The sequence below is a fragment of the Phoca vitulina genome, unplaced genomic scaffold, assembly GCF_004348235.1.
Source record: "Phoca vitulina isolate PV1807 unplaced genomic scaffold, GSC_HSeal_1.0 scaffold2, whole genome shotgun sequence".
NCBI lineage: Eukaryota > Metazoa > Chordata > Mammalia > Carnivora > Phocidae > Phoca > Phoca vitulina.
The window spans coordinates 54,262,829-54,287,141 of record NW_022589705.1 but is presented as its reverse complement, the minus strand read 5'-3'; the positions used below and the strand labels follow the sequence as shown (position 1 = coordinate 54,287,141).

The 24,313-nt window shown below is 47.4% G+C and overlaps 1 long non-coding RNA gene across 1 annotated transcript in view; it reads left to right on the top strand.

Annotated features, from left to right (window-relative positions):
• LOC116646867 overlaps positions 1 to 24,313 on the top strand; it is a 36,686-nt gene that overhangs the window by 11,879 nt on the left and 494 nt on the right. The window contains exons 3-4 of the long non-coding RNA XR_004302231.1: positions 23,360 to 23,541; positions 24,174 to 24,290. This is a non-coding gene — a long non-coding RNA (uncharacterized LOC116646867). The remainder of the gene's footprint in view (positions 1 to 23,359; positions 23,542 to 24,173; positions 24,291 to 24,313) is intronic.

Here is a 24,313-nt window from a genome sequence, read left to right as displayed (position 1 = left end):
TCCAGCCCTTTGACCACAGAGGGTTGCATAAATCCTGCCTCTCTCTCCCACTCATCTGTGGGTTCCAGCTAGGAACAGTCTCGCATGGTAGTTAACAGCCTGGCTTGCAGCAGGTAAACTTGGGCTTGACAGTAACCTCAGCAAGCTGCTTACCTCTTCTGGGTCTTCCTCTCATTCTTTAAGTGGGAATAATATCCACCACCTCCTAGGGTTTGGAAGAGGCCTGTATCATTTAATAGAGTGAGCATTGTCTCTGGCACATAGGTAGAGCTTAATTGTGTGATTATTGCAGTGATAACAATCGATAACATGTTATATAGCATGCAGTCGTTATCGCTTACTCTTATCATTATTCTATGATTGGATCTGATTCATCTTTGCTTCTCTTATGGGTGGCACCACAGGCTCCCGTTGTCTGCCTAGGTCTTGGTCCTGGGGAGGAGCAGGGAAGATGGGCAAGGTCCAGGATCATAGGACAACTCCTTCTGCCACTGTGCAGGGGCCAAGGTATGAGGTGTCTGGCCGTGTAGACTATTCTGGCAGGTGTGCCGGACACAGAATCTGGATGCTATGTGGACGCTCCGGCCTGGCTGGGAATGCTGCCTGCCAGCCAGGCTCCCTCTTCCCCTTACCTGGCATTCTCTCTTTCTTGGGGAAGAGCTGACCCTCTTAGGGCTGGCTATTCTCATTTTCCCTGCAGGATGCTGGGATGCCTGCTGCGTTGGTAATTCTTTATTTGTGGTCATTCTCATCCAATTAATTTTCTGCCCTCTCTGCCTGCTCATAGCCCTAGAGGGCTAACTCCTAAGAACCATACCACCCACACGCCCTTCGGTTCTAAATTCTAACTGGATTTAGAGGGCCGAAGGGCAGCTACCGCTGGAGAGCGCAGTGTGGGAGGAGACAGAGCGTAGGGGTCCATCCCCCTCTCCCTCCCCTCCTTTCTTCCACAGTTCTGGAATTGGCTCTGACAGGCGTGGCCCCTAGAGCACACTCCCTTCTATTCCCCTGACCCCTAGACGGGTACAGGCTGCCTGCTGCCCTAGCCCGGGCTGTCGCCACCTATCTTGCTGGTTTCCTAACCCTGGCTTCACCTCCAAACAGAGTGTTGTCATTGGATTCCTTGCAGCTCAGCCCTTCTGGGTGCATTTGGCTCATGCTATGATTCCAATCAATACTCTTATGGAGGCTCTCCAGAGTCCTTCAAAGAGACCCTGCCTTAGCCAAGAGCAGGGCACCGGTCTGGTCCTCTCCTCGCCTTCTCATCCTGGGTTATCTTCTAAGAGGGCAGGTGGAGGCTCCGTTTGGGCATTTGTTCTGGAGGGACTGGAGCTGCCTAGCTTCCAGAGGCCCCGCTGCTCTGCCTGGGGGGCTGCAGAGGAAGCCAGGGCCCCATCATGACGAGCCTCAAGGGCCATGGGTAAGATTTGGTGTTTTATTGTAAGAACAATAAGTCCCAGGAGATTTTAGGGCTGGGGGGGCAGTGCCATAATCCGATTTTTAATTGTGCAGGATTTATCTTCTGAGTGGCTCTGGAGGGCTGAGTGTAGACCCAGGGAAGATATTTGGGAACCGAGTGTGGTTGTTCCCATGTGACATTACGGCACTGCCACCGCCAGAGACCTCTGCCACCTCCACCATGAAGCTGCAGTGGATCACCCTTTCCTATTGTGTGCATAAAACTATCACAGTCGGCCTCTGTGACCTCCTTCCTTCTGGGATGAGTTCGTTGGCCTCAGGGTCTGCTCATTCCCCTTCCCGGGGTCCTAAGCCCAGCAGGGGGCTTGCATCACTGAACTGGTTGGTGCTCTCTAGTTCAAATGTAAATGCCTTTGAAGGCACATCCTATGATAACATTATCAACTGTTAGGGAGGTCTAATATCAGATCAGCCTGCAGCATCTTGTGAAGCAAGGGAAGAAAGCAAACATCTGCCAAACATCTGCTCCGTGCTGAGCGACTTTCCGTACGGTGCCTTGTTCAATCCACGCACCAGCCCCGGGAGTGGGCAGGACTGTCCCCATTTTACACTGTGGAACCGAAGGCTCAGAAGTCCTCTCACTTGGATTAGTCACCCAGCTATGAGTGACAGCGGGATGCAAACCCAGCTCTCTCTGTCTCCTAAAGAGGTGAATGGAGAAACATGCTATCAGATGAACTGGGCCACTCCTGCTGAGGAAAGTGGACCAGGAAAGGTATATATATTTTTTAATTTTTAAAGGTTTTATTTATTTATTTGTCAGAAAAAGAGATAGAGCGCACAAGAAGGGGAGTGGCAGGCAGAGGGAGAAGCAGACTCCCTGCTGAACAAGGAGCCCAATGCAGGACTCCATCCCAGGACCTGGGATCATGACCTGAGCCGAAGGCAGATACTTAACTGACTGAGCCACCCAGGCACCCCCAGGAAAGGTATTTTTGAAGAATAGGAAAAACAATAAAAATTCAGCAATCATGATATCTAGCTTTACACACTTTATAGACATCAACTATCACCCACTGGCGTGGTAGGGGAGGCACCCCGATGAGTCTCAGTTTCTCCGTATTAGCGGCAGGACTTTGCACACCCACTTCCCGCTGCTACCCAGGTTCAACATCCTTCCTCCAAGAAGCCTCCTGGATCTTCCAAGTCCTGGACAGGTGCCTCTTCTCTGTGTCTGTGTAGTTCCTTGTAATTGCCTACACATGCCCGCACACACATGTACACGCACGCACAAATATGTGTCTGTATATATACAGAAAGCCTCAGGAATTCTGGAGCCACCTCAGGGAAGGCCTGGGAGCTTGCTTCTATGGAGAAGGTTGCCATAGGGGAATGGCCCCGAGTAGGAAGGGCCGATGGGCAAAAGCTCCAGAGAGACCATTTTCAGACTCTCTTCAGAGTCAACCTAAGGAAGAACTTTCTAGTCGTGAGAATTTCTCCAGGGGGCAGAACCTGCAGGCACAGGATGGGAGGTAGCCACGGGGAGACCTCACTGTGGGAGGAGAGGGGAGTGGGTGGGGGACAGGATGCATCCTGACAGGCTCTTTCACTTCCGGGATTGGAAGCTCGGCTACCTTGACAGAAACCACCATCGAGTAGTTCCCTACAAAGTGCTTGGCCCATCCCGTACTTGAACTCATTTAATCTTCGTGTCAGCTCTGCAAGGTAGGTGTAAGCCAGTTGATGGCTGCGGAAACAAGGGTCAGAGAAGTGATGTAACTTGCCTGGGAGGAAGCGGCAGAGCCAGGGTTTGAACATAAGCTGTGTGTGACCCCAGAGCTCTATCTGATAAGTCAGCTGTCCCTACTTCCCCCAGGATTTAGGCTCTTCAAGCCTTGCCCAGGTCACCAGCACAACTTAGTTCATTTTATTTCATTTCCATGTGCCTCAGTTTCCCAGTGTCCTTACCTCTTTGATGTTGGAAGTTGACCAGTAGGCCAGGCCATCAGATTACAGTCTGGTCTGGAAGAGTGGAGGCTTGGCCTGGGTCATGGCCACTTCCCAGACTCTTCGGTCCCTTTGGGGCCTCCCTTTGTCTCCTTCTAGAAGGAAGCCATTGTTGACCAGCTTGTTACCTCTGGATGTATTTATGGATCCACATGGCCTGGGAGCAGGGAGCAGGTGACATGAAGCATGGCAGCCACAGCTGAGAGGTATCAGAAAGGCCTGTGGCTTTAGTTTCAGGTCTGATGAAAGGAAAGGAAAAACAAAACAAAACAAAAACATAAGCCCAAACCCAGTAGGCTGCTTGCCAGCAGTCTGAAACATGGTTCAGGCCAAAGCCAATGTCGGCCAAGAGGGAAATTACAGGCCTGAAATGAGAGACAAGTCTGCAGAAACCTCCTAGGGTTGTGTTTGGCGTATGTTTGTTTGCCCGCATGTGTGTTCATGTGGACCTGTTTTTCAAAGCATGTGTCTCTTTTTTATTTATGTATTTAGCCCTGAAACGCTTTTTACAAAACAGTGTAGAAACTGCACTTTAAACTACTTTACCGCTGGATGATATTTGGGGCAATTCCATTTAGTTTAGTTAAAGCCAGCTGGTATTTACTGACACATGCCAGGCGCTATGCAAGGCACTGGGGATCTAAGGATGCAGATGTGCTGCCCTGTCCTGAAGGAGCTCAGTGTCTGTCATAAGAAAAGAGACACATGCGAAAAGGAGGATCCCAGAGTACCTCTCCGGTGTGTGTGGGGGGATCATTTCAGCTGGGTGTAGCTGGGACCTAAAGGAGGGGAGGTCTTTGTTCTTGGCAGAGAGGGGGCCACCAAGGGTCCTCCCAGGCAGACAAAGGGGGAGAGGGCCCTTGCAGGTAAAGAGAAGAGAGCTCATGGGGGCGAGGGTGAGGGGAATCTCATCTGAAGGTCAGAGATATGTGACTTGCCCCAGGTCACACAGCTGGAAAGCAGCAGCCTGAGGATTTGAACCCAGATCCCTCTGGTTGCTTCCCACCTCAGTCAAAACTCCTGAACACCAAAGCCCTATGACTTGGCAGGAAGACTGTATCTAGTGTCTTTCAGCCGTCCCCATCCCTAAGGACCAGCTGAGTCAAGTCTTACATCCCCAGTAAGGTTACTTTAATACCTTCATTGATTTTATAACTTAGAGTAAGTTAATACTATGATAAAACTGAGTTCTTGGAAAATATACGCCTCGGTATTGCTAGGTATCATTTAATAGAGCTATGTATTTCTCTCCAACAAGATAAACAGACGTACGCATTTATTTGTTATAAAATAACGATCTGTGATTTCTGTGTCATGACTGTGCTCAACAAAGGAGGCAGGAGCAACGAAACCATCTTTGAGGGCAGAGATGACTTTAAATTCCTTTTTATTTCCCAACAAGGACTCAAGAAATACTTGCAGAGCTGGCCTGGCTTGGCTGTACTTTTTTTGTGGAGTGTATTAGTCAGATATTGCCACAATAGTGCTTGGTAACAAACCACCCAATGCTCAGTCACAACTACAAGGATTTTTTTTCTCACTTACGGGTTTCAGGGTTGGCTGGCTTTGGCTCAGGCTTCAGGGTTGGTGGGGCTTCGGGTCAGGTTTGTGTCTACTCTGTCCCATTCTGGTGACTAGGCTGAAAAGTAGCCTGTGGTTTCTCTTCTCATAGTAATTGAGCAAGTGAGCAGACAAGAACATGAAACAGATAATGCCTCTTGAGGTCTCAACCCAGAACTGCCATGCTGTCCTTTCCAACCATATTCCTTGGCCCATGACAAGTCAGATGGTCAAGCCCAGTATCACTGGACAGGGAAATATATCTGCCTATCCTACTGGGAGGCCCTACAAAGTCAAATGGCAAAGGGTATATTTCTAACATAAGGAGAGCATGAGGAATTGGAGAAAGGTGCTGGGCTTCAGAGGTAGACTTAATTCTTTTTTTTTCTTTTTTAAAGATTTTATTGATTTATTTTTGAGAGAGAGAGAGAATGAGCAGGAGGGAGGGGCAGAGGGAGAAACAGACTCCTCACTGAGCAGGGAACCCAGTGCAGGACTTGATCCCAGGACCCTGGGATCATGACCTGAGCCGAAGGCAGATGCTTAACTGACTGAGCACCCAGGTGTCCCAGAGGTAGACTTAATTTCAAATTTGAGTTACCATTTACCTGCTTTGGAGACTAAGGAAATCACTTAACCCCTCTGACTCTCTTTCCTTCTCATACTGAGTGCTTATAATATGCCAGTCACCAAGCTTAGCATTTTAGGAACACTGCTGTACGTAAGGTAGGTAAGATAAGTTTCCGATGAACTTCACCCAAGGAATAGCCAGCTGATGTGACTGGCTACCAACATCCAAGTTCCAAAGTTCATTGTTGGTTAAAAAAAGTAAGGGTTATTATTAGCAGCGATGGGAGGGCAACCACACTTCCCAGTCACATGTCTTCAGGAGGAAGGAACTGGAAGCCAAGCCTGGATGGTGTTGGTGGTGCAACATGTTTCGTGTGGAGGCAAATTTCGTAATTGCCATGGCTGTCAGGTGATGCTGAGACCTCTGCTCCCCAGATATCTTTTCATTCTGAGGCCAGGTGCTCTGACATCACTGGGGAAGGACCGCTGGAAGCTTTGTGCAAGACTTGATTCATGCGTCGTGGAAGATACCAGCAAGAGTAAATCTTGAATCAGACAGACCTGATTCGAATCAAGATTGAGCTTCTGACTGGCTGGGTGGCCTTGCCCCCAGCAATGCTGTTCCCTCTGCCTGCAGTACCCCTCTTTCTCAGAGCCAGTTTTTTGCCTCCCTGTCCCTTCATCCCGGAGGCCTTACCTGACGCTCTCCAGCCCTCTGCCCCCTCAACATGCTGGACACCCCCAAGCCCTATACCTGGGTTATCTTAGTTGCTTGCTTGATTCCTCTCTGCCACTAGAATAAATACTCTGGGAAGGTAGGCCCTGGCCCTTGTTTCCCACTGAAATCCTACTTCCCACCATTGTGCCCGGAACACAGCAGGCCCTCTATGAACATTTCTTTATCTAATGAATTCAACAATAAATCACTAAAAACGGGCTATTGCTTTGTAATCATCATAATGGATTCATTATTGTCTGTGCTATGGAAGCCACGTGACTCTAAATCCTTGCTACTCAAAGTGTGGGCCTCGGACCTGCGTGCTCCGAAAACTTGCAAGGAGAGCAGCATCTCTGCGCCGCGCCCGTCTCCTGACCTACTGGATCAGAAGCTGCATTGTAACTAGATCTCAGATGATTCATATACACACTAAAGTTTGAGAACCACCACTCTCTACAGCTTTAAGTGACTTCGAGAAATCCAATCTGACTGCACAGTCTTGCCTTGATGTATTCAAAGACCGCCACAGCCTCTAAAGCCAGTTGCACTGGTAGGAGCAGCTGATAGTTTGAAGTGGGTAGAACTTTGTTATGCTGTGCATTTTACAGATGAGGAAGCTGAGGCCCAGGGAGCTAGTGATGCCCCCACTGCCCCACAGCTAGTGAGCAGCAGAGCCTGATGCTCTAAACTTGAACCAGTCCAGGTTCAAGTTTAGAGCAGAGGAACTCTAGATGAGATGCCAAGTGCCTTGACTGCAAGGTCACATCTCATATTCTCCTGGTAAGTGGCGGAACTGGGGTCCAAACCCAGTTTGGCTCATTCCCAAACTCTGAGATTCCTGCTTCCCCTAGACCAGCTCCAATGCCCTCTTACTAATAATGGAGGAAGCAACTTGCCCCAGGTCACACGGAGAATTAGAGGCTGTGCTACACAGAGTGTCTCTCCCTGAGACCATACCACCTGTCTGCTCTCTGCCATGCCATGGGAAGGGGCTTCCAGAGGAAGGTCTCAGGGCTGACAGCTGATCCCCAGGAGACCCGGGCTTCTTATGAAACTGAGTGAGCCACTTTGGGGGAGGCTTCTGGCCCCACTTGGAAGCACCGTTTCTGTGTTTAGTCTGGTCTGCCTCCAAGGGCAAGATGATGAAATGGAGGATCACTTTGGACAGCGACTGTCACTTGCATGCCAGTCTATTCCCTGTGTTTTCCTTTTGCTGGGGGGGTGGTTCTTCGTAACTGGGCGGAAACCCATGAGACAGGCACTGGAGGGAAAAGGAGATTATCTACAACTCAAGCTGCAGAAAAGGAAGAGTCAAGGGGACAGGGATGGTTTCTGCCAAAAACCAGGTGGAGAACTCCCTACGTTCTCAAAGATCGGTAATGACAGTCTTAGGAAGATTCTTAGAAAGCCTTAAGCAATTGCAGCCAGTAGCGGGCTGGGCCTGGGTTCCAGTCTTGCTCTTGGCCTCTTTTCACTGAACAACATTATACCTGTTGTGTAACAGTAATGACACTGACTTAGGATTGTTGTGATCTTAAAATGAAATAGTGTGTTTCCTATGCCTGGTCCAGAGAAGACAAGCAGTAAATAAAAAGCAGGGTGTGTGTGTGTGTGTGTGTGTGTGTGTGTGTGTGTGTGTGTATGCGTATGTGTCCCCTTACCTCCTCATTTTCTTTTTTTTTTAGAGGGGGGTGTGGGGAGGGGCAGAGGGAGAGAGAGAGAGAATCCCAAGTAGGCTCCCCACCCAGTATGGAGCCAGACTGAGGCTAGATCTTACAACCATTAGATCATGACCTGAGCGGAAATCAAGAGTCAGACGCTTAACCGACTGAGCCACCCAGGCGCCCCCGCCTCTTTCTTGACCTCCTCATTTTGTAGACAGAGGACTGAGAGCCAGAGACAGAAGTTGTGATGTGCACAGACACATGGGAGTTAATAACAGAGCCCAGAGTTGAACCCTTGTCTCCAGCCTCCCAGGCCAATATTCTTTATCTCACATTATAGTAATAAGGATGAAATTTGTTAACTAGATTCCTAACTTCTGAGCCATGGAAGCATAAAAAACAATTTTCAGAGAGCATACAGAGAATACACGAAAATAAAATTGCTCTTCAAGCATTCCAGCATCTAAGAAGACCATTTCTATATGATCAGGGCAGTGGGCATGTGGTCGGACTTGATCCTTCTCACTCAGGGGACAGCTAGACTCAGCGATGTCCTCACGCCGCCATCCCCTCCCGAGACTGAGGAGTCTCAGCAAGGTGTGAGCCAAGAGAAAGTCAAGGGCAGAATGCAGGCACACTTGTATGGGCCCTGCAAACAGCTGGGGCCGGCTTTATCTATGAGATAAGGATTGTGAATGTACCTTATAAAGCACGAGTTAACTTCAGTAATTCTGTTCTTATTAAAAAGGAATATTCCAGAAATGACTTTATCCCTTACCAGTCTCTGAGACCACATTAGAGGCTGAATATTTTACAAACACATTGATAATTTATATCACAAAATGATATAATGATGTAATTTGTTAAGCATGTCACTAAATTTACAGTTTGAGGAAATCAACACTCATAATTAAGATTCAGAGGTAGGGCCATAAAATCCTTCCTTGCCTTCTGAACCATCAAGGCAAGGCCCAAGCATGGCTCCTGTCAGCTCACTGACCTTTAGGTCTTTGTTCAGATGACACCTTCTCAGTGTGGCCTTCCCTGGTCACCCTAACTAAAATTGCAAACCAGCTCCATCATACTCTATCCCCATTCCGTCCTGATTTAGTTTTCATCTTCACACTTGATATCATGTAACACGCTACATATCTTGCCTTGTTATTGCCTGTGTTCCCCCGCTATCTATTTAGCAATACTCCTGTGCTCTAAATGCTTTGCAAATACCAGCCTATTCGGTCCTCATAACAGCTATAAAGGCAGAGACTACGATTTGCCCCTCTGTACAGATGAGGAGACGGAGGTACAGAGAGGCGAGACAATGTGTCCGTAGTCACACAGGTTGCCGGCAGCAGGAATGAGATGTGATCTCAGGTGTGTGGCTCCTGAGTCCTCACTTACACCCACCACACTGTTCCACCCATAAGGTGTGAATACACAAAGGCAGGGACTTGCCCATCTGATTCCCAGTGCCTAGAATAATGCCTGGCGCACCATGGCACCCAAGAATTACTTGTTGGATGAATGAATGATTAAATGGACTTATACGATTCCATTGAAAGCCCTTCATTCACAGACACTATGTGTAGATAGCCACCCTCCATGCACCAAACATCTGGAATCTAGGAAGGCAGTGGGGCGGGGGAAGGAGCACGGGCTTCTGGGTCAGGCAAGAAGGAGATCACAACCCTAACTCAGTCAGTCACAGGGATAATGTTAACTGAGCTGTGTGACCTTAACAAGTTCACCTAACCTCTCTGAGCCTTGGTTGCTGCCTCTTTAAAAAGGAGAAAACAGTGGGCTCCTCATAGAGTTCCACGTTATAGTGAAAGTTCAGTGCAGACAAAGGGCCAGGCACAGAGCAGGTACTAAGGAAATATTAGTTCCCTCCTGCACTGGAAGGATGGAGAAAAGTGAAGTGAATCTCCATCTTCCTTTTGCTGAGCAAGCTTAGTTTTTGCGGAATGAATATCTTAGGGTCAGGGGATGGGGAATGCAAAGAGGATCCGGAGATGGAAACATTTCACTTTTCCCTTCTACAGCAGTTAAGACTAGAACAACTGCAGTCAGGTCAATAGCATATTTCATTTGATTTTCAGATAAAGCCGTATTGACGTCACTTTTTTTTTTCTTCTGTTACCTTATTAAATTTGGTTGTCTCTAACATAAAACACTGGCTCCTCAGAAGTGGTTTCCATCATATTATCGAGCAGTCAGGAGGATTTCGATCTATCTCCCACCAGAAAACAAAGTCTGCTTTAAATTAGAACAAAGTTGCACATCTGAACAAGTTAGAACAAGTTTCCCATTCCTCCTAATTTGTAGGCTGAGCTTTTAAAACTCTAAATATTTGTCTTACTTTTAAGACTGTTTTCTTCAAGTCTTAGTCAGAGACTCTGCTGTGAAACCAGCTAAGAGTCCTGGGCTCAAGCCACTTTGGGTTGTGGTGCATGGAGGTTGCTTCTGCTATCTGGGTTTGGCAAGTGCCTTGACCTCTGATTGCACTGGAAACTTCCAGAAACTGCATTCAGACAGAGGTATCTCCTTCTGTGTGGGGAGGTTCAAGGTCCAAAAACCTCTGGCACGTGCTCTGTTCTCTTTCCCGGACTCTTCTGCTGCTCATGACAGGAGCACTGCGGTGGCAGCCATGTTGAATTCCTTCTAAATCTCTGCACACGCTGTTCCCTCTTTTTGGAACACCCTTCCCTCACCTTCTCTGAACTCTGAGACCTACTGAATCCTCAAGACCTGGAGTGGTTCTCCCTCTGGGAAAAGGGCTCCAAGGGGCCTGTGGTAGCCAGCCCTGTGGGTTCCCCCCCCACCCCCCAGCAATTAGCCCCTTTCTTATCATCTTTAAATGTTCTCGTTTCTCACTGGGATCTCCTTCAGAGTAGGAGCAATGTTATTCATTTAAATATCTTCAGGTCCTGGCATGGGGCCTGGTCTCTAGCAAGTGCTCAGTGAATAAGAGGTTTAAAGAAAAGCACTGGAGTTTGAACGTTATGCTGACATGAACAGGGAGCTGGGTCCTTAACACAAAGAGCAAGCAGTAGGATGAGGGGCATATGGACTGCTCTTTAGAGGACCCCTCCGACCAGTCTGGTTCAGCCCCTATTATTTTGCACATGAAAAAGTAGAAGTTTGGGGACATTGCTGACACTGCACGCATTGCTGGCAAAACCAAGGGCTCCTGGCTCTCAGTCCAGCACCCAGCTTCTGATATCAGGATGTCCCTCGTCCTCCTGAGAATGAGCTGCGGCAAAGACACAGCTGGTGCAGTGGGGAAACGCATCGAGGGAGAAGATACTGGGAGTGGACGAGCATCACTGGATGCGGCCTGCCATCTTGGCAGCTGGCGGCCTGGAGCACTGAATGATGCCAATAGGTAGGAAGCCTCAGGAGGGCAATGGGGAAGAGCTCGGGGATGGAGACTTGGGTTCCCCGTCCGGACCCATTGTGCTGAGTCAGCACAGGAACCAGGAAAAAGTGTCACAGAGCCACCCCCCAATATCAAAGGCTTCTGGCTCCTCACAGCTGGGCATCTGGCCAGATGTCAAGAAAAAGGGACATTGCAAAAACTTTCTAGTCGGAGGAAGTGGTTTGAGTTTCCTGCTTGGAGGAGGATGCTTCATTTAAATAGAATTCAGTAGAACTAAGAGGAAGGAGGAAGTATCCTGAGCCTTCCGCCTGGAGCTTGAGTCTGTTTCTTGTAGAGAAGAAGGATTCAGAAATGCCTCCCAGGGAACCAGAGGGAGGGTTCCACCAAAGAACCTCAGCCAGGGTAGGAGTGAATTTAACAGAACATATTTCCACCTCTACCTGTTCTGTGCTAGGTGCTTACCTTGGCTAGTCCTTCTGACATTCTCCCCAGATTCTGGTGGAAATTCAGGTCCTCAGAGGGTACATGATTTGCCATGGAAGACAGCAAGGCAGGGCTTGTGTTTGGATCTACTGCCCCAGACTGCTGGATCCAGGTGTGCTCCCAAAGCCGGCTGACGTTCCCCGAGCCCTTGGGGCCTCAGTCTAAGTAAGCTCCTGTCGTCTGTGAGCTGGCAGTTACCAGGCCTGTGCCCAGGACCTCCCCAAGGGCCAGGGGCCGAGCAGATGCTCAGAAATAATGGCTCCCCTGTGCCAGGATCTTTCTGCATATTAGCTCATTTCCTTCTCACGCCGTCCCAGTGATGAGGTCAGTTTTATCATCCCCGTGTTTGAGATGGGGAGACTGAGACTCGTGAAGGGAAATCATTTTCTCAGGATATATTGTTTGATCACCTTTTAAAAATAAAGGTATTTCCTGAGTATGGTATAGGGAAGATGTTTTAGGATACTTCAGTGCAAGAAATATCATATTTATTTGTATTTCTAAACCAAATAAATCTGGCTTGCCATCCCCGTTGCATTTGGCAGAAGATTCCATCTCAGCTCTACGAGGTGGAGGTTGCCCCAAACCCTGGAGGCTTATAAGGGATGGAGTTTAGAGAAGAGTCTGTCTCTGGTCTTCAGCTCCAGAAAGTTCTAACCACAAGGGTGACGTTAATGAAGCTCAAGCTTCAGAGCCCCTCGCTTGCACAGCCCCCTCTGAGAGGGACCCTGGAATGTGCCCATAGCTCAGATATTATTATAAAATTTGCAGAAGTATGATTTTTTAAGCTCAGTCAGTGAAAATGCTGCTTCTTCCATTCCCCACCCCATCTCCTCCATCACGCTTCCCCTGTTGGGTAAGTTGGAGTGGTCATAGACATTTTATATTTGTAATTCTTTTTCTTAAGGAAAGCTTCCCCCTCCCCAAATTGCATATGCTTCAAGCCCCACAAAACCTAGGTCTGTTCCTTCTGTTCTCTTTGCACGGCTCTTCCTGTTAAGTCTTATGGCTTTTTCTTTGACCCTTTCAGAGGTTCTGCCCCGTCCTGGGTGAGGGGTGCTATCCGGGAGTGGGATGCAGGTCCTCCTCTTTGCAGACCAGCAGCTGCCACAATTTATTTTGCCATCTCGGAGAACCCCTGCCAGAGCCAGGCCATTCTCCCTTTTCAACTTGAGTACCAGTGTTGGCCCACTCTTCCTGCTCCAGAGTGATTGATCCCTATTTAACTGGGGAAGTAGGGGGGAGAGGATGTATAAGGACTGCTCATACCTTAAAATCAACAGCCAGCAGACACTTCTCCTCTTGTGGGAAAAGGCATTCCACGATATGTGAGCAAGCACATCAAAAACTAAATATATTTTTTTGCCTCCCACCAGGGTGCATGGGTTAAAAGGGAGAGGGCTTCCTGGAAGAAGTGGCATTTGAGCTAAGCTGTAAAGAACAGAAGCGTTTCTGCCGGGTGATGGGGTGGGGAGGCCGTGAGTGAAAGGGCTCCTGAAGCACGGATGCTTTTCCAAATGTGATATCACAAGTCAAAGAACAGAGGAAAAGCCAGCCGGGAAAGAGCAGGCATGGTGGGTATGGTTGTTTTTATTCTCTTAGATGAAGTTCAAAGCAAAGGTCTCTGATCCCTTCTGAGGAGAAAACATCCAGGTTGTTTTCCTGCCCAGAGCAGAGTAAACAGGATGACTGGAACCTGTGGCGGCCTCCACAAGACACACAGACTGCTGCCTGGCTGGCCCAGGGACACAGGGCAATGTGGAATTGGCTGGAAATGGGAGCCGCCCTGGCCTCTGGACTTGGGACCCCGAGGAAACGCCTCTGTCAGGAAAACCTGTCCCAGGCACTTGGAATCTACATCTCAGGTCAGAAAATATGCATAGCCTTTGACCCAACAATTCTGTTTCTGGGAATACAATGAGAAGAAATAGTTGCCAGTATGTGTGATGATACACATGCGAGGATGTTCGGCGTAGTGTTGTTTATAATAGAGCAAAATCAGAAGCACCTTAAGTATCTAGCGATGGGGACAAGTTAGGAAACTTACCGTGCATCTGTATGATGGAAAGATATTAGCCATTAATAATCATGTCACAGGTATTTACGTGGAATATTCAGGATATTTGGCCAAATGGAAAAAAAAAACCCAAACCCTCTAAAGCAGTACATACTGTTTGCTCTCAGTTATGTAACATAAGTTGTGCTGACCCTTCCTGAACACGGACTCTGTGCCAGGCATGGCGCCAAGCATTTAAAATATATTAATGCATTTACTCATCAAACAGCTTATGAAGAAGATATTTTTATTATCTGTATGTTACACATAAGGCGACCGAGACACAGAGTGTTCAAGTAATTTGCCCAAGGTCACACAGTAGTAAGTGGCAGAACCTGAATGTGAACAAGGCAGTCTCCAGAGCCATACATAAACCACTAAACTGGCCATGCTCTCTCTTTCTGTGTCTGTGAGCATTGGTGTAGTTTTCTCTCTTTCTCAGAGGACTTCCATGGAAATGGTAGCCATGCTTTAGGTCATCTCCTCCTAGAACAGGATACAGCAGTGATTTCTTGATGCAAGTGAATGTTGCAGCTAGGGCGTGCAGGCGCTGGGGGACATCTACACTCTGAACATAGAGACCACGCCATGTGCCTATTTGGATCCCACACAGGCCAGACCTACCAGCTCCCCATGTTGCTGATTCAGCAAAGCGGGGATTCAGTGTCAGTTCTTTGCAGGCTCTGTTCTAGGTTCTGAGAATTCAGCAGTGAGCAAGACAAGGTACGCAGAAAACTTCCATCCTAGCCAGGGAGGCAGAGAGGGGACCAGCAAATATTAAGAAAAGTATCAGCATTGCTGAGAACTTCAGTGAGGATGGTGTGACAGGGTGCGGAGGTGGATTTAAGGGATTAAATGGTCAGGGAAGGTGACCTTTCAGAGGCGGCATTTTGGCTAACACTTAAACAGCCTGAAGGAGCAAGGTATCTATCTGTCTGTCTGTCTATCTATCCATCTATCTATCTATCTATCTATCTATCTACCTACCTACCTACCTAATCTTAGAGATAAAGCATGTCCGGTAAAATGTTAACATTTGGGAAATCTGGGTGCAGGGTACGTTAAAATATTTTGCATAAGTGTTGCATCATTTCTGTAACTCAAATAAAATAAAAGGCTGAAAATATTTTTAATATTTTAATATAACCGTGACTGCTCGACATATAAGGAAGCAGTCAAAGGGCTTGCTGAGGAATGACAGCAGCAGGGGAGGACCCCAGGGGGTAGGGAGATGCTGATGCCTTTGACTGAAGTGGGGCGAGGCTGAGGTTTGGGGAGCAAAGTCAGCATTCTCTTTTTGGCACTGGGATGCCTGATAGTCACGGTTAATAAACTACCACACACTCATCTTCTCACTGGGTCTCCCCGCCGTCTGCCTGTGGGTTAGCTAGGATTGGGATGATGTTTCTTTTCCAAGAGTGGGAAAATGATTTTGCAAAGTCTCATGGTAAGCAAATAGCAGAGTGAGGGCCAAAGTCAGGTCTTCTGAATCCACTAAACACAATACTCCCAAGGTTTGAGTCGTAAGAGACACTGCACATATTATTTTCTGCTGCTTCTAAGATTGTATAGACATTGAACAGGCTGGCAAAAAAAAAAAAAAAAAAATCCATCCACAGAGTATTCATATGAACTCAATCTTAATAGCAATACTCTTTTTCAGAAACTGCTAAGGATCCCCAGTGGCCCATGAACCAGTTTAATCCCCAAGAGTACAACGTTATGGGCTGCAACTTGACTTGTCTTGTTAAGCTATTATTCCATTTATTATTATTCTGAAGTAAAATCATTTGTCCCACACAAAGATAGTTATGAGAATTTGCATCCAAACGAGCCCGTGCAAGAGAAAGGGCTTTGTGGTCTTCAACGTGCTGCTCTGGACAAAGCTCCGGACTGAGGCTTGGGCCCCCTGTTCATTGTCTTCAAGCACACTGCCAAGTGTTCCAAGTGTCTTTGGTGCTCACACCTTGTGACTGACTCCACTTCTGCTAATTTGGAGACCAGTTTTAAATTAGAAGATATAAGAAACAAAACAGAATGCAAGAGCTTAGAGAAATAAAGGTGACTTTATCACCAAAGTAGCACCTACCAAGGCCCTATGGCCTCATTTAATTCTTCTAACAATTTCTTGAGGCAGCTGATGGCTGGTTTTACAGAGGAGGAAACTAAGCCTGAATCACCAGCACTTTGAACCCATACTGTCTAACACCAAAATCCACATGCTTTCTACCGCACCGTGTGGCCAGATTGACCCTCTCTGCTCCCAAAGACAAAAGCTAACCCCATCACAGGGTGTAAGAATGAGTTGCCTTGGAATCCAGGCTGTTTGCAGATCCTTACCACCCTAAATCAACGATCTGAGTTATTTCACTGGGATGGTATGCACGCTTGATTTATGTTGGCACAGAGCAAGCTATAAATTGTGCCCATGGACCCATTGAAGGCTTTTCTCACATTGAAGATGTTTATAGAAACAGGAAACATGGCCTCTGCATGAATATACTGGTCCTCTCTATGTCAACATCATCATAAATAGACGTATCCAGGATCTCTGCCTGGGCTGTTTTCCACAGATACTCAGCAAGCCCATGAGGTGGGTCATTATTACCAAGGAGGAGGAAAGAGGCCCTCCCTTGTGTCTAGAACTTATCCCGATGAGAGGCCCATTAAAAATTGCCCCACCTCCTGCCCCACCCTTTCTCTGTTGCTAGCAGCAAGGTCTTGTCCTTTTTGACGTCCCTCTCCTGTTTTTACAGCTTTGATCTGCAGGCTCCTGACCTAGGAACTTAAGAGTTGTAGAGCTGTTCTCTGCTCCTGGAAAAGCGGGTCCACCCTGTGGACTCAGTACTCTTCTACTCTCATTGCCCTTTCCAGTTTGCAGAGCTGTTCTGCCCTCTATCACAGTGGACTCTCATAAGGGTCACGGGATTGCTTTTAGTATTCCCATTTTGCAGATGAGGAGAATGAGGCACAGGAAGGGAAGGATCTGTTACTTGGCTTTGAATTCATCACAGTTTAGTATTAAACTTTGCCTTTTTTGAGGAACTTTATAGTGGTTGTAGGTTATTTCCACCATAGTCATCGATATCTGTATCCGTGAGAGGCCTGCCAGAAAACAGCCAGCACACTTATAAAGGGTTCACATTGAATAGCGTTTATAAAGACACTATTGCAGAGGTATAGGCAGGGTTAGGGACTAGCCCCCAGGGAGTCACAACAGTGGGGAGACTTTAGCTCCTGTTACAAGCTGAATTGTGTCCCCCTTCCCAAAATTATATGTTGAAGGCCTAACCCCCAGTACTTCAGAATGTGACTGTATTTGGAGATGGGAGTCTTTCAAGAGATACTTAAGTTAAAATGAGGTCATTTTGGTGGGCACTAATCCAATATGACTGGTGTTCTTACAAGAAGAGGACATTTGGACACAAACTATGCAGAGGGAAGGCCATGTGAAGACAAGAAGAGAAGTCAATTACAAGCCAAGGAAAGAGACATCAAAAGAAACCAACCTGGTCAAAATCTTGATCTTGGACTTCTCACCTCCAGGACTGGGGGGAAAAATGTTTCTGTTGTTTAAGCCGCCTAGTCTGTTGTACTTTGTTATGGCAGCTCTCGCAAACTAATTCAGTGCCCTCTAAGCTTGAAAGAGGGAGAGGAGGAAAAAATAGCTCACCTCTCTCTCCTCCCAGCCTCTGATCTGCTGCTAGGGTTTCCCATGGGCTGAACCCTGCTGAAAACCTGGTAATATAGTAGTATATGATCACATCAAGAGCCCTGGATAAGGGCTAAGTACATTCATTTAGTCAACACATTTTCGCCAAATACCTACAATGGACCAGGAGCTAGTCTGAGTACTGTGGATCCAAAGATAAATGAGATACAATCCCCTGTCCCCTAGGGGTTCTCAGTGCAGCATGGACGGCAGACCCTACTATGAGTTCTACTCTGTAAAACCCCACTTTACAATGCAGTCTACAATAGACGCATGCTGTTTGAGCATGGTGCTATGCAGCCCAGAGGAGGGGTCACTCAGTCAGCCAGGGAGGTGGGAACAGCAGCACAGAGGATGGACATTCTGGCAGGCCCTTGAAGGACACGTGACGTTTCACAGAGGGAGGAAAGGGTCGTGGTGGGCTGAAGGACATGCAAAGACCCAGAGAGGCAAAAAGAGGAGGACCTTAGTTAGAATCACTTCTTAACTGTGATGCATCACAATGCTAAGGACTACGTTTTGAGTACTTGTGGCCACATGCACAGGGTTCTAGAGTCTTGGGTTGAAGCTCCAGTGCTGGCATCTGCTCCCCGTGTGACCTTGAACAAGTCACTCAACGCTTCCAAGCTTCTGTTTTCTGTGCAGTCAATCAATCCACCAGGCCTGCTGGGTGCCTTGTCTGTTCCAAGCTCTGGGGCTTTAAGGGTGCATGGTGCTGGCCTTGGGAGCCTCTACTACAGCAAGGGGCAGACCCTATACTGAGCCCCCTTGTGCAGCTGGAAAGGCTCCCAGTGCTGTGCCCAAAGTGCTCTGGAAATACACAGGTTAACACACTGCCCTGCACTCTACCCAGAGACGTGACAGGAGTCTGGAGAAATAACAAGAGCATATGCTTATAATCTGTTACTAAGTTTGGGTGGTAGTTTTGTTATATAAGGGTTCTTAGTATTCTCATTGCTCTCCCTCATCATCTCTACCTTCGTACCTTGGCTCACACCAGGTCTACCTCCATGCCTCTGACTATTTAAATCCTACCCATCCTTCAAGGTCAAGGTCCAGATCACCTTGTCCAGGAATTCTGCCCAGAACACCTCAGGCCACAAAGGTCTATCGCCCTCCTCTCAACCCCGCCATGTCTATGGGCTCATTAGGCATTTATCCATTAGTAAAAGACAGTTCTGTGTTCTTCTAGAATTGGTGCCTGGTCCAGAGTTGTCTGGATCAGAGAATGCCAGGCCCAGATGGGACCTCAAAAGGCCACCATCAAGCCTCCAGTCTCACCCCTCCTAGCTGTCCATGTGGCAGCCGGGGTGATCACTCACCACACAGGCTGGAGCATGCTCCTCTCCTGCATAAAACCAGGTGACTCTACAGTTTATTGCCCAAGCAGTGATACTTTGGAGGGCGAAAGCGAATGCTATTATTTTAACGCTAGGACAACAGGCCTAAGCAGGGTGATACCAAGGCAACCAGGGCAGAAGGTCCCCGTGTAACCTGTCTACCACTCTGGTACCACAGCCGGCCTGCAGTGTTCCAGCATCTACTGAACAACTTGTAGTTAACCAAACGTCCCTTGCTGTTCTGACCCCTATGCTTTGCACATGCTGTTCCCTCTGCCTGAAATGCCATCCTCCTCACCCTGTCCATTTCATCCTCAAGTTTCCGGCCAAGGGGCGTCTCCTCTGTGAAGCCTCCCAATGCCCGGGATGGAGGGAATTGCTTCCAGCATCCTTTGCTCTGTCTCCTAGCACACAGCTGTAGTCACCTACGAGCCCACTGGCCTCTCTCCCTAGACTCTGAGCTCTCAGAAGTTACGTCTCAGGCACCTTTGTCTCCCCAGGCTCTTGTCCAATGTCTGTGTGTGATGCTCAGTACGTGCTCAGCGTGTATTAGTATTATTTTACAGATAAGATAGCTCATCTTTGCATTCATTGCTCTGTATTGCCACTTCATTCTTATCCTATTTCACTTTTGATGTGTAGGTTAGATATCCCGATGAAGGCAGACTTCTCAAACATATCCCATCATGAAGGTCGAGGTTTATCTCAGGGAAGCTGCTATTGCTCCAGATTTTCCAGTAGCTTCAGATCCAGAACCCCAGCTTCAGGCTTCAGCTCCAGATTTTCCAGTAGCTTCAGACCCAGTAGCCTTCTGAGTCTCCTAGGGGGGTGAATCCTCATCCCATAGGGCTATGCACATTGTATAAAAATAAGCAAAAGTCTTTCAGAGACATGTGAAGAAGACGAGTGAAGGAAACACGAGGTGTTCCAGTCCATGCTTGCTAAAGTAATGAGTACAAGAAAGGGAAGAATGACAGAAGGAAGAAAAAACTAGAATAATTTTTTTTATTTGGCTTTTAAACTAAACTGAAGTGGGACTTTACTGAAGGGAGTTGTTAAGAGAGTAATCGATTCATAAGAGAAGGAAAAGGAACCAGCTTTTATTGAGTACTTATGTTGCATTTACTGAATGAGACCTTTGTTTATACTATTTCACTTTAATTTAAATGGAGCAGCACCCCACCAGGGCAGAAATTATCATCTGAATTTTACACTTGAGAAACTTAGGGCTCAGAGAAGTTAAAACATTTCTCCCAGGTCGCACAGGTTTACACTGTGGGTTGAGGGGAGCCTCCTATGGAGACCAGACTTAAACCCAGGTCACGTGACTACCTCCCCTGCTTTTCCCCTGTATCAGTGAGAAGCCTGGTTTCCCAGCAGGACTTTTTAAAAGAGTCACACCCATTTGGAAGCATCTATTCTGAGTAATTTTGTTTTTAAAAATCAGTCTCCTTACTCCATAATCATAGCTTATAGATACCATATGGACCAGGCCATGCTTATTCATCCCAGAATCCCAAGAAATTATCACAGTGCCTGTCTCCATAGGGGTTGCTACTCAGTACATAGTCGTTGAGTGTCTTAGATCGGGCCCCTTGGCTTTCTGTGGCCAATCACCCCAGCATGCCCACTTTTCTGAGCCTTTTGATCTTTTCTTTTCTTCTCTGTCCTGGTGTTTCCACTTCACTTAGGGTGGGCACTTCACGTGATCATCTGCAAGATCCCCACAGCCAACCTCCTGGCATATTGGGACTGTCTCTCAGGATCCTTGTCGTGTGTTAAATCCTGTTTCTGGGGAGAGTGCTCGTATATCAATAAATGCTCTCTTTTCCCACCGTCTATTGCCCCTGGATTCAGTCCCAGGCACGGGCACCTAGCACCTGCCAATGCAGACGGGCTGGGCCCTGTGGCTCCTTTAGGATATAGCCCTTCCTAAAGGCCCAGCATGTCCATGGTGGGATTATGGGGTGGCTTAGTCCTAGTGTTTGGTCTGGTGGCCTGGAAGGGAAGTCCTGAAGCAGACATGTGCTACCTTGTTGGGCCAAGTCCTCCGTTGTCATCTTCAAGCAGGGGGGAGATTGGTCCATAACTAGGAATATTGGGCCACTTCTGCAGCCCAGAAGATCTAGCACAGCTGGAGGGGCAGGGTCCCAGGTTCTCAAGTACATCAACCCACATGTGCTCACCCCATATCTGAGGGTCCCACTCCTTCCTAAACAGGGCCCTGACCTTAGTCACAGCAGGGTGGAAAATGATACTTTCACTGAATCTCTGCTACCCTTTTAATTAAGTGCAGGCCCAGTCCTCAGATTTTCTGCTCTCCAGCTGCAGGAGAGGAGAATCTCTTGATATGCTGCCAAGGAGGCCCTCCCCTCTGACTTTCATAGTTTGTCTTAAATTAGTGATTAATCACTTCCAGCCTTTCATTGACTCTCTCCAATACATCAATCACACTCAGTTGAGCCATCTCTTTCCATAGTCTTAATAATGACTACTTTCCCCCCAAAGCTCTCAGACATCCCCACAAGCACCAGCCAGTGCTTTCCTCTTACTGTGATCCCACCCCTGCTCGCCAAGAGCAGAAGTCCTCCCAATCTCAGGGCTTCAGCATGCCAGGTGCTCTCAGCACTCTCCCTGCCCCATGATGGGATCCAAAATCCCATACAGCGCCATGTTGCTATCAACAGTCTCAGGTTGGGTGCTCTGGGAAACAGACTCTGAGGTGGGGATTTGTATGCAGACAGTTTAGGAGGAGTGCTTTAGGGAGTACCACCCATGAGGGAGTAAGCAAAGCAGGATCAGGTGGGGGAGAACTAGTTAGAAGGGGCAAGTGGGGTTTGGGCTGGGACTCTAGGTGGGATGGCCTTCTAAGCTGTCACAAATTGAGGGAAGGGGGCCAGGCTCTGAACCGTCCACATTAATCCTTTGATGAAAACGGGCTGTCAGAAAGCAGGCGTGGCTTTGCTTGAGGCAGCACCCTCCAAGTGGGCGATTCTTGGAGAGGAAGTCAGCTGTGAACTCTCAGTAGCCAACACTCCTGGCACCTGGGGAGATGCCCTTAAGGGGGCATCTGGGCAGTACACCACCACATCCACTACTCTGAATGAATGAATGAATGAATGAATGAATGTTCTGTTTCTCTTTCTAACTAACTTGAAAATCCCTAGAAAAGAGGCTCTTCTATTCTGTGGCTTTTGCAGACCCGGTGGTGCTGGCTGCCTGGTGTGATACTGTGTATCTGGGTCCCTTAGTGTCAGAAAGAACTTTCTCGAAAATGCCCTTCTAATTCAATCGACTTATTTTCCAGATGAGAAAACTGAGGTCCAAAATGTTTAAACAACTTGCGTCCAGGCCCACAGGGAATTTGCGATTGAGCTGAGACGTCATAAGTATTATTTCAGCTTTAGAAACAGAGACTTACCCACACCAGAATTTCCTTGGTCACAGGAAAGAAGTCTGATGGTGCAGAGTTGGTTACAGGCGCCATAGTTGTCAGAGCCCCCAGTTGAGCATATGGCTTCCAACCTCAAGGTCACTTCAAGATCCACATGGCTTCTGGAGTTCCATGTAGCACACCTGATCCTCGCTTAGTAGCAGGTGGAATCAGGAAACAAAGGGTGCAGGCTCTTTCCCTTACCAGGAGCCTCCTCTGAAACCCCACTTGCCCCTTCTAACTATATACCATTGGATAGAACCTTCTTCAGCCGTAGGGGAGACTGGGAAATATGTTTATTCTTGATGGCAATTTGCCCAGTAGAGAGTAGGAGTTCCACATGTAACCGTAAAGGGGGAGATGGATATTTGGCAGGTAACTTATAATCTTTACCTCATCGGTTCTGGGACTGTAAAAAAGTGTACATTTGGGGATTATACCTGGTTCAATCCCTAACTACATGTAGAACTAGTTAAAAGTTATTTAACATCTGAAACTAATGATGTACTATATGTTGGCTAATTGAATTTAAATTTAGAAAGAAAGAAAAATAAAGATGCTTTCTACACACACACACGTTATTTGACATCTAGACCTTTAGTTTCTCCATGTGTGAAATAGACAACCAATCCCGAATTTCACAGATGTATTGTAAACTAACATGTGGAAAGTGCCTAGCACAATGTCAAGTATGTGAATTGGCAGGATGTCCATCTCTCTTTCTCCCAAATGACCAAATAACTTGGTTATCGTGTAATGGCATTACACCCCGTTACCTTGTTCAAAACCCACTCAAAGAATAGTTCCCATCTTGCTCTTGGAGCATAATTTGGTTGAGACATGTGTCCAGCATCCCACCAATTTGTTGGATATAATGGAGAAGCAAAGAAACGTCTGTCATGATGCTTTCAACAGGCTTCTCCATGAATTCAGCTGGTGGCAGACAGACATAAAACCAAAACAAGTCCCAGAGCATTTCTGAAATAAAAACCTTTCTTCTCCATTTCCTCTTACTCAGGAGACCAGACCCAGGCTCTAATTATTGCCACCCACACTCCCTGGACAGCTCCTCCCGAGGCAACATAGCTACTACCTGCGCCACACAGGCCTCTCTGCCCCCTTGGGCAGCTCAGCATCTCACACAGCTTCTGTTCATTGAGTCAGGCCCTGTGCGAAGAGCTGGGATATGAGGTTTGTAAGGTAAGGTCCTTGGTTTTGAGGAACCACAGTCCGCGGAGACAGATCATATCACTCATATTAGTTGAGTGCTCAGTAAAAGGAGCTGGGGATGCAGAGGAACACTTAAACCAGTTCGGGTGGGAGTTCACTGAGGACTTCTCAGAGGTGGTGATGTTTGAGCTTCATCTTAAAGGATGAGTAGATGTCTCCTTAGGTCAGGAAGAGGGGAGGGTCCCCAGGAAAGAGAACAGCAAGAACAAAGGCTCAGTGGAATAATAGAACTTGGAGGGGATTGAAAACTGCAGAGAGTCTGGTGACAATTGGGTTGTAAAGGAGATTGAGGCCTCATTTATAGGAAGGGCCACTGGGTCTGACATTCAGCGTTTCAGTGGTCTGCCTCACCTCACCTCTGTCTATGACTACACTATTCTGGCAAGCAGTGGAATCCCCTCCTCAGTGCCAGCATTCAAGCAGTGGTGGGCAGTGAGGATAGAGAGTACTGAATCGGGTGTAATTATTCTGTAATTGATAAATTAGTAGAGTCACTTCCAGTTTTAGGATACTGTGATGAAGGATGCTCCCAGAGCATGTTTCTCATTGATGTGTTTGCTGGAAAACATCTGGCCTTAAGTTTCTTTGTGTTTTCTTGGCAGTCCCTGACTCTCTTTAAATAGGAAACACACGATAAAAACAATGAGCAATTTGGAACACCTTCACTGCACTGAACAGCCACTTTCACACACCATCTCCTTCAAGCCCCACAAGTCATTGTGAGTAAAAATGATTAGCCTAT